The sequence below is a fragment of the Sinocyclocheilus rhinocerous genome, unplaced genomic scaffold, assembly GCF_001515625.1.
Source record: "Sinocyclocheilus rhinocerous isolate Xijiao unplaced genomic scaffold, SAMN03320098_v1.1 scaffold484, whole genome shotgun sequence".
Classification (NCBI taxonomy): Eukaryota; Metazoa; Chordata; class Actinopteri; order Cypriniformes; family Cyprinidae; genus Sinocyclocheilus; species Sinocyclocheilus rhinocerous.
Genome location: NW_015658063.1, coordinates 928,732 through 939,560, shown reverse-complemented (window position 1 = coordinate 939,560; position 10,829 = coordinate 928,732). Strand labels below are relative to the sequence as shown.

General features: G+C 34.3%; 1 protein-coding gene across 1 annotated transcript in view; it reads right to left on the bottom strand.

Annotated features, from left to right (window-relative positions):
- LOC107722042 (tenascin-R-like) overlaps nt 1–10,829 on the bottom strand; it is a 143,476-nt gene that overhangs the window by 63,126 nt on the left and 69,521 nt on the right. The window contains exon 3 of the mRNA XM_016530270.1: nt 6,830–6,886. The gene's annotated coding sequence lies outside the window, so the exon portion shown is untranslated. The remainder of the gene's footprint in view (nt 1–6,829; nt 6,887–10,829) is intronic.

Here is a 10,829-nt window from a genome sequence, read left to right as displayed (position 1 = left end):
CCCCATATTAACTATTATTTACACTGAAGAAATTTTTTTTTAAATTTTGGAATCACAAAATGAGTAGTGGTTAATTCATTTAATATATTGATATATTAACACTCCCAGTTCTGTTAATAAAAAATGTTTGAAAACTTGAAATATCATATCATATCATATCATAGGCTATATCATATATCATATCATATCATATCATATCATATCATATCATATCATATCATATCATATCATATCATATCATATCATATCATATCATATCATATCATATCATATCCATATTGTTCTAATGCATGAACAATATATGGACTTTAAAGAAACAGCTGTGCTTTGAAGAAGTGTTTTTGTTTATTTTTTCAGCTGTCCATTTGTCCTTGCTCTGTATGCGCCTGCCAATTTCTTGCTTGAGTGAATTGTGAATAGAGAAATGTGTTTGACTTAATTTTATGCTTGAGTTTTCATTTTCATTTCAGAACAAAGTGGGAAACTGTTGAGTTTAGACCTGACTTGGGTTTAGAGTGATTCATAATAGAAAAAAAAATATTCAAAAGGTGTGTACTGTCATGCTGGTACAATAAAAGGGAACACTAAAGATTTTTTTTAGCCACTCTTATGAGAAACTGGGAGGTAAAAATGCATGTCACCAGCCCCCCCCCCCCATATTAACTATTATTTACACTGAAGAATTTTTTTTTTAAATTTTGGAATCACAAAATGAGTAGTGGTTAATTCATTTAATATATTGATATATTAACACTCCCAGTTCTGTTAATAAAAAATGTTTGAAAACTTGAAATTATCTATCATATCATATCATAGGCTATATCATATATCATATCATATCATATCATATCATATCATATCATATCCATATTGTTCTAATGCATGAACAATATATGGACTTTAAAGAAACAGCTGTGCTTTGAAGAAGTGTTTTTGTTTATTTTTTCAGCTGTCCATTTGTCCTTGCTCTGTATGCGCCTGCCAATTTCTTGCTTGAGTGAATTGTGAATAGAGAAATGTGTTTGACTTAATTTTATGCTTGAGTTTTCATTTTCATTTCAGAACAAAGTGGGAAACTGTTGAGTTTAGACCTGGCTTGGGTTTAGAGTGATTCATAATAGAAAAAAAAATATTCAAAAGGTGTGTACTGTCATGCTGGTACAATTCTGAATGTAAAAGGGAACACTAAAGATTTTTTTTAGCCACTCTTATGAGAAACTGGGAGGTAAAAATGCATGTCACCAGACCAAATCCTTCAAGTAAAGGGAGAGAGAGATGTTCAAAGACTTCATTAACATTCTATATCATATCATATCATATCATATCATATCCATATTGTTCTAATGCATGAACAATATATGGACTTTAAAGAAACAGCTGTGCTTTGAAGAAGTGTTTTTGTTTATTTTTTCAGCTGTCCATTTGTCCTTGCTCTGTATGCGCCTGCCAATTTCTTGCTTGAGTGAATTGTGAATAGAGAAATGTGTTTGACTTAATTTTATGCTTGAGTTTTCATTTTCATTTCAGAACAAAGTGGGAAACTGTTGAGTTTAGACCTGACTTGGGTTTAGAGTGATTCATAATAGAAAAAAAAATATTCAAAAGGTGTGTACTGTCATGCTGGTACAATAAAAGGGAACACTAAAGATTTTTTTTAGCCACTCTTATGAGAAACTGGGAGGTAAAAATGCATGTCACCAGACCAAATCCTTCAAGTAAAGGGAGAGAGAGATGTTCAAAGACTTCATTAACATTCTAGAAGCTCCCTGTGCACAAAAATGTCAATCCAGTCCCTCAATCCACTCAGGCCTCAGAATAATTGCTCATAAAGTGCTCAACTATTCTCGGCATGCAGTGCTGCTAGTTCAAGAAAACCGCCATTCAGAGTCAGACAAAATTCCAAATGGAAGAACTGGCTTGCTTTCTATTCAGGAGTTGAAACTGGAATGGAATTGGCCACATCTCACAGGATGTTGAACTGGAATTTACAGGAAGAGGAGTTTACTAAATAGAGTATACAATGTTTCTTAACTAATTAAATGAACTAATACATACTGTCAGAACAGCACCACAAAGTATCTTTTTTGAGTACATTTTAGAAAAGTGTTGTTCTACCATAGTCTACAAAATGAAAGTTTAATATAATAAAATACATTGATTATTAAAATCATATTTTGGAATGATAACATATTTATGAGTAAGTCATACTGAAAAGTTAGTAATATGCAAATAAATGTACACTTACAACAGTCCTTAAATTCAAATTTGATGCTTTCATTCAAAAATATTTTAATTTCACCATATTTGCTTCTACAATTCAAATTCAAGAACATTTAAGACATTCTCAATTTAATTCTGGATGGCACACAACCCTGCTGTTGCCATTTCAGGCTGGTTTGTCTCTTGGTTGTCTTGAAAATGATGCACAGGTGTTTTTGTTTCATTTTTATGCCAAAGGCTGGGTTAGAGTCAAACTCATCATTATGATTTTTGGCAGTCCTGGTACAATTGCACAACCCATTATGACCACAAAACAATAGCTATTCACAAATAAAAAGTACAATTACATTTCTTCAGGAGTTTTCTGCTTTTTTCTGGGTTACACCTTGAATTATTGCTTCACTGAGTGCAATGAAATTCTTGCTATGTATGTAGTCATTGTGCAGAGCGAGTTTAGCAAGATATGAATTAATAAATCTTTCACAACTTTTCTGATATATCTGAAGCTTCTGCTACCTCTCAGGCAGAGTGTTTATGGTACTATCATTGCCTTCGTTCTCCCTATAATGTTTCTCTCTCCTATATATCAGTGAATCAAATAATTTATCAGGGGCTACGTTTGACAGGAAGCATAATACCCTCTTCCCTTTAAGTGCAACCCCCTCTGAAAGAGCTATTCTCTGCCATCCCTCTCTGAAGAATATTTACCTTTCATCTTTTTCTCTCACAACCCTCTATTTATTTTACTCCCCAAACTGACAGTTATTGTTGGGCTTTCATAAAAGACAGAAATGTCTCTGTTCTAAGATAGACAACAAAACACAAGATAATTTCAGGGAGTATCAGAAAGAGTATGAATTACCTAGAGGTCAAAGTAAACTTGAGTATTTTGATTATGTTTCCTTCTGAACACTGACAGTACACCCTGTCACATCTAATACCAAGTATATATTCTGTGTATGTAGCAGCACTGCTTTGTCATGTTTACATTATTTGAAGTGCAGTTTTATTGTGTATCCTTTTTCAGGGGTGATTTTTTTCCCTCTTTTATGCCTTTATATCAGATTTCAACCAATATGGCATATTTACAGCCCTGCTACATAAGATCTGATAGGATACACTTTATATAATTTCACTGGAGAAACCATATCTGGCAGAATTTATCTGATTTCTGATATACTGTATATCATGTAGTTGAGGTTTTTAAGTAAACAGTGTGGTGGATTGAGATATCCACATTTAAATGGAAAGAACTTCACATTTTAGAAAAAGAAATAACTCAAAAGTGAGATTAAAGAAGTTATTTTATGAAATTATATATTTTTCTTAATATGATATGTGTTAGACAAATAAATGCACATTACCGTAACTGTGTCATCCTAAGAAAAATACATTTATTTATATAAAATACATAATTTTTTACATTGCAGTATTTCACAATATTTCAGTTTTTATTACATTTTTGGACAAATAAGCATAGCCTTGGCATATGAGATACATATTAGACATTGGTGTAAGGTAGATCCTTGATAAAGCGAGATTGTGGACGCCACAGAAGCACATTTGGGATTTACACATCCTTCTAAAAATTTAATGTCTCAGTGATGGTCCAAATATTCACAAACCTTTTGTTTTCAGCACTGCCAAGCAAAGTTAAGTCTTTGATCTCTCTAACATACAAACAGTCTTTGTATGTAGCTGTGATTGCGTAAGCTGTCAGAAGAGATAAGACTGTAGATATAACATAAAGCATAAGGGAAAAGACAGGACTGTCCCGGATGGTATACCTGATACTGACAGATATCGAGACGCTGATGGATTAGAGGGTAAAATCAGACATGCATTTCAGATTATATGACTCCCACACATTCATTATTGAGTAGCTTGGGTTCAGATTGATCAGGGATCTCGCTGCTGTCTTTCTCAGGTCGCTGGATTTCGATCTTCCCCTGAACTCGAAACATACCTGTCTGAATAACATTACAAAGCCCTCGAGCCTCCACTGTCAGTTCTTACTTTGTAAGACATCAATATGAAAATGGATAGATTATATCACATGTTTATATAATCAGAGAAAGACATGGTAAACACTTGAAAATATCTCCTCCAGGACCTGATTAATAACATAAAGGTAAAGTTAAGATGACGGTGAGATGCCCTGTTGCAAGTGGCACACTTGATGTGGATGGCATTGGTCTTGCTAGATTCTATTTAGGGGGCTTTAGCTTTCTTGTCTTTCATGTGAGCTCCTATAAAAGCTGCCAGGAATAAAGCTATAAAAATCTGCTTTTTGATCTCTCTTCATGTTTGCCAAAAACACACACACGCACACGCACACACACACACACACACACACACACACACACACACACACACTTCTGCCACAAAAAAAGGTGTGGTAAATAGTAAGAGTAGTAGGCTTATGCTTTAGAATTCAATGAGACACTTGTTTTATTATGGAATAAATCAGCATTTTTGAGCAAATTTAAATGATTTAAAACATGGGATCTCTTGCATAAGAAATATAGCATATTCAAGCCTGAAATCCTAGAATATTTTTTATTGTATTATGAGTAACACAGCTAACAAAAATATGTTTTAAGAACATACATTTTGCTAATGTTCCCATTAAGTTCATTAAGTTATGAACATTCAAAACGGCCAGTTTATTTTTTAAAAACATTTAAAACCTCCCCCCCCCATACATTATGGGGATGTTACTTTTGACAGAACATTCTAAAAGAAGTAGTGCATTAGTAGTGAGGGCATCATCTGAGAGGTGCGATGGAAGTTGATTATATCTTTGTGTTCCGATCAGCATAATTAAATCAACATACGCCTGTCATCCTTCATTTCGCTCTTCTTATAGATGAAAGAACCCATTCTTAGACGACTCGGACTGACTAACTGATCGACAACCATAGGCAGCAAGAGCGAGTTATCAGTGTCACCCTAAAGTGCGCTCTTATCCACAGAGATCTGTGAACTGGTATCTCTCTTAATTCAAGCCATGCTAATGGCTCATTAATATGAGAGTCATGGGGCTGTCGAAGACATGGCGCAGCGCAGAGCTAAAGGACACTAATCCCCATTGATTAGAGTTCTCAGATCAAAGGCTTCCAGCGCTGTCACTTCACCTCTATTCTCCCTTACCCACTCGCGCCACAATTAGGAGCCCTCTCAGCGTTTCATTAAGATGTTAAAAATACCAAGTCGCCTCCCCCTCAAGGGACCTAGTCACTGAGACACATACCGAAATCCTCATTTACCATTGTGAGAAACAAACCGTGGCATCTCCCTGAACATTTCAATCAGGTGGTAAAGCCCCACTCATGCCTGCAGTACACAAAAGCAAATGCTGAGTCCTCAGTAACCCTGGACTCTGCTGTGCTTGCAATGTGTGATAATGAGCTCATCGTCCACCAAGGATGAAAAAAGTACATTTAATTAGCAAGAGAAAGGTTGTTTTTTCCCCTTTTTTTCTTGAGACAATGCATAGACTCCAGAAAACAATAACAACAACAAAAAAAATAACTTAAGTGAGCTCAACAGCAATAATTACAGGCTTTAAGTAAGGAGTGCAAATTCACAGGGCATCCCTTGATGTGTAAGTGAAATCTGTCAAAGGACATTTTTAAAAATAAATCTTTGACACAGATAAGAAGAAAGAAGACAGGAAATTATAGGTAATTATTTAAATTAGCATGTTAAAAAACACTGCCTCTTATTTTCTGTCACTTTTTATAAATATCAGTTAAAGGATAAGAAATTATCGTGTGTGTGTGTGTGTGTGTGTGGCCTGGTGTTCCCTACGATATGGGCAGAGCTGGATAGATTACTTAGAAGTTGTAGTCTGTTACTGATGTTCCAAATTACATGACAAAAATTGTAGTTAGTAACTACATCCATTGCATTACACATTTCAGGTAATGTAATCAGACTACTTTTTGATTACTTTTAGATTACTTTTGACCTTAATTGTTTATCACATTGAATTAAATAGGATAATCTTGTACCATATTGATACAAAAATACAAAGAGTAAGAAAAATATATTCCATTCATTGTAATTAATAACATGAAACATTACGTTACGTCAAGGTTTCCCAAACTGGGGGTCGTAAATTAACTGCAGGGACTACGTGAGTTTAATGGAAAGCTAATAATTAATTAAATTATAAAAATGTAAAATTAAAATAAGTCATTTTAGAATAACATCAATCAAAATAAAACACTTACTAAAAGAATAATATATTTTATTTGTTTACATACATGTCCTGTGACCATTAACCAACAGAGAACTGTGAACATGCAAATGTGATACTTATTAAAATATTTATTTTAAAATCTCAGGGGTACTTCAAGTAAATATATTAGGTGAAAGATGTTCAGATGACAAAAATGTTTGGGAATGCCTGCATTACATGGAAATAGGAAATAATGTGAATTTGGGAATACAGTTTGTACAGTATAAAAATCATTTTTTTATATGGAATGTCCCCATAAAATATGGAAACACAACATATGTGTGTGTGTGTGTGTGTGAATAGAAGAAATACAGCTGGAAGAGATATATTAGAACTGCTCCCACATACTGAGTCTTATCTTACCTTAAGTGCCAGTGCTGATGCTCTTCCTGTCTCACCACACAGAAGGATAATCTGCACCTGGTAGAATGAGGAAACGGATCACTGAATTGAGCCATACATATGCATTCATGCATACTCCCAGCAGGTATTCATAAATTTACTTGTGCACATAAAACACATCCATGAAACAATCATGTTCTAAGGCAACATTTTTTCCAGTTGGGTTCTGACTTCAAATCTTAAAACTCTTGAATTGTAAACAAAAATCTCAATAAACAATAAATAATATATTATATATTAGGGAATATTATATGACATTATGAAACAGATTTGTTCAAATACACTGATTCATTTAGGAATGAAACAAGCAGCTGTTTTTTTTTCTTTGAATGAGTCATTGAATCACTCACTCAGCCAAAACACTGCTTCTTTCAGGAATGAAACACCACAAGTGTGCAGGCCTAACCACCAAAGACATTGATGTCTCTCTCTCTGATTTTTTTCCTCTACAAAAAACCTAGGTTGATCTGCCTCAGCAGTCCAACAGCACTTGCCAATGTCAAAAGGTATGATTCTGTTTAGAGAAGCCGGACATGAAAACCAGCACACCTCTTCGGTTTTAATTGTGAGATAAGCTGTAAGTAGATAAATATTTCAAATCCGACAACTGTGTTATGATAGAAATGACCAACAGTAATATGCAGTGATGTAAACAACTCTACATTTTTGGTCAGATTCCTGTGAATTGAAAATAACCTTCATCATTACCTTTTAAGTTATATGTGTAATTTGTAATTGAATTTGACTAGACAAGAAACATTTACAGAGCCATTTTGACATAAGATTAGGTGAATATGTGCTTCTATAAAGAAATTTCATTTGAAGATAGTTAAAATGCATTTCTTTTACTGTTTGTCTTTTTCTTTCTTTATTCCCTGCTTATTACAAACTATATTCCTTAATCTACACGAAGTAACTGTTAATATTATGTCTAAAATATAACATAATACTAACCTCTAGTTTTTTTGAACTGTTGTATAGGCTATGAGCATGTCTGTTTTTATCAGAAGCTATTTTCTCATTAGTGTGGCCATAATCTTTGTATTTCTTCCTTAGGGAGAGATGTTGTTCACCAAAATAAAGCCAATTTATTTCTGGCTTCGCTTGTCAGCAGTGAGGTTGAACAAATGTGAAAGATTATGGTATTTAATTTTCTTTCTGACCGTAGCACGATGTCATTACAGGGATGGCTTTAGGGTAGACTGGGGCTTAATGCTGTTCTCGAGAGATGTAAATTAAGTGCATACTTCCTATAACACAATTCTGCCAATATGCATATGGATATTGATCGAGACTTCTGAATGAGTAGACCCCAGTGCACGTTTCCCCTGAGGACACATGCCATGTCTGAACTGATTTGAATATTTAGTCCTCTATGCAAACAATTCAGAATTTGTAGAGGCTAATGTAAATAAAAATAAATAAATAATGAAAAAATATATTAATAAATAATAATACACAAATATGCTGTGTCTCCTCCCTCAGAGGCAAATCCACAGAGGCATTTGGGAAGCGCAAGTAAGCAAACTTTATGAATGTAAATAATTTCCCAGAGAGCAGAGGATGCAGGAGGCAGGCCGAACAAAAATAGTGCTGCGTAGGCACAAAAAATGGATCCACAAAATGAATACATGAATAAAATCGAGCATGCTCGAAACAAATATGCTCTATCCATTCAACGGTATGCCAAAAAATCTATGTGAACCAACAGTGTTCCAGCTCCAACAGATGTCAGTGCTCATTTTCTGGCTCACCCTTCATCATTACTCACAACCTGTGAAGCGCTACAATCAACAGTGTGGCCAGTTCGCTTGCAGTAGCTTTTCAATTCTTGTTCTCCTAAAAAGAAATGTAAAAAATTCACGAAGGACCAATATGAAACTTCTGAAGCTTCTGTTTTTCCCACCCACACTTTTCCTTCACTGTTTGAACAGGACAAATACTTTTCCCATATGATTCATGGGCCTCACTGTTTGCTGCAGCCTAAACATGACAGAAGTCCAGTGCCTCACATCCAGTCCCTGTGCTGGAAGTTATGTCAGTGAAGCATCAGAGAGAAGGATCACCATGGCACCAGTTCTCTGTGAATCACAGCAGACTCGCTGTAATTTGTTATCTTTCGGAGATCCCATTTCCGATGTGTTGATGCAGCAGATAGATTCCCATACTGTAACCATTTATCACCTGTCACTGGAAACTGTTGTCACACTTTTTTTTATCTTTCTGCAGGAAAAAAAATCAGCTTTGAGAAATGCTCTTTGCAGAAGCCAAGAATCATAAACTCTGACAACATAGAGTATGAAAATACAAACAATATACAAAATACACGGTTTACATGTATTCATGTCAAAATAAATGTAAACACTGTAGTACTACTGTATATTATGTTTACAACTGTGTTGGTTTGAGCTCAGCTATAGTCATGCTCAATGAACACAGATAATTAGTCATCTTAAAAGTATTATACATTTCCTGGTAACTTTTTGACAGATTATAAAATGAGTAATCCCACGAGTGTCCTCATGTCAAGAGTATTTTAAGTTAAATTGTCTTTATTTTTGTCATCCTGCCGTATTTGAGTGGTGCATAAAATTACAGGTTTTTTTTGCAGTTTGTTATCAGAATTAGCAAATGGTTTTGTAATGTTCTCATTTCATTGTCTTCACAATAAATAACAAGGTCACTTGCAAGAGAATGACACAATTTTATGGGAATGCAAGATTTCTTTATACAATTAGGTTCAACAAACTGGTGCACATTAAATTAAGTCAGCCAAAAAAAAAAAAAGATCATTAATTTATATAATAAATCATTTGTTAGGTTTTACAGTGATTGATTAAGTATTGACGCTTGCTTAAGTGTCATTGCTTAAATATTGCACAGTAAAAATATGGTAATGAAAACGGCACATGTTGTTCATATTGCTGTAATTGTGTTTTCAGAAGTGAAAAATGATTCGCATATGGAATGGTGATGTTCAATTAAATCTGATTAAGATTAATTGCTTGTCTTGGAATTAAAAGTGAAAATGCTGTTTTGCTCAATGAGTTAACGGAAAGGGTGAAGTCTTAGCGCCCCATTGCTCAATGATTTATGAATCCTTTTGTAGTTAAATGTTAGATTAGAATGTTAAAAGTCATCTTTTAGTAAAGTTGCGCCATGGTTCTTTTCTATTTGTAAATTACATGTCATTTAAGTGTGCCCTTAGCCTTACTCTGTTTGGACAGCAAACTTCCTTTACTTTGGTCAATATGTCTAATGGTTCGAAATGATTAATGGAAGTGTCCTTTTTGCCTTCATATAAATGATTAAACAATAATGAAGTTATGAGAATGAAATAGAATTATCAGAGCAGCAAATTCAACAGGTCGAACAATGTCTTTTGTTGCATTCGAGTTTCTGATTAATCTATCGCCACACCCTCCCATTTAGAAAGGTCTACTGCAAAAATGCCTGAATCAGCGTTCTGACTGCAACCATTGCCACACCTCAGAGCTTTGATATAAAACCTGTCAAATTTTAATTACTATTAGTTTCATGCTTGGGTTTTTATGATCGACACTTCTGATAATGAATTTCATTCAGCAGTTACAGACTGTGAATAAGGAATATGTTTCCTGTGCAAGACAGTGGGTAATATTCATCTTCCTCACTCTCTTTAGTCCAACATAACGAATCACAGGATTTTAATTTCTCACGAATTGGCAATTCCTTGTTAAAATGGTGATGCACATTGAATGAGAAAGAATTGGCTTCCCCTCATCCATGGCTAACTTCCCACATTCCACCTAATCCAAAAACAATGCTTTAAAAAAAAATAAAAAAAAATAAAATAAAATAATAATTAAAAAAAAACAAATTTCCTTCTGTTTCTGTCAAAGACTTTTTTTATGTGGTGAGTAAATGTGCACATAGTAAATATACATTCGCAATGAAATTTCACTTGCTATTTTTAGCCTGG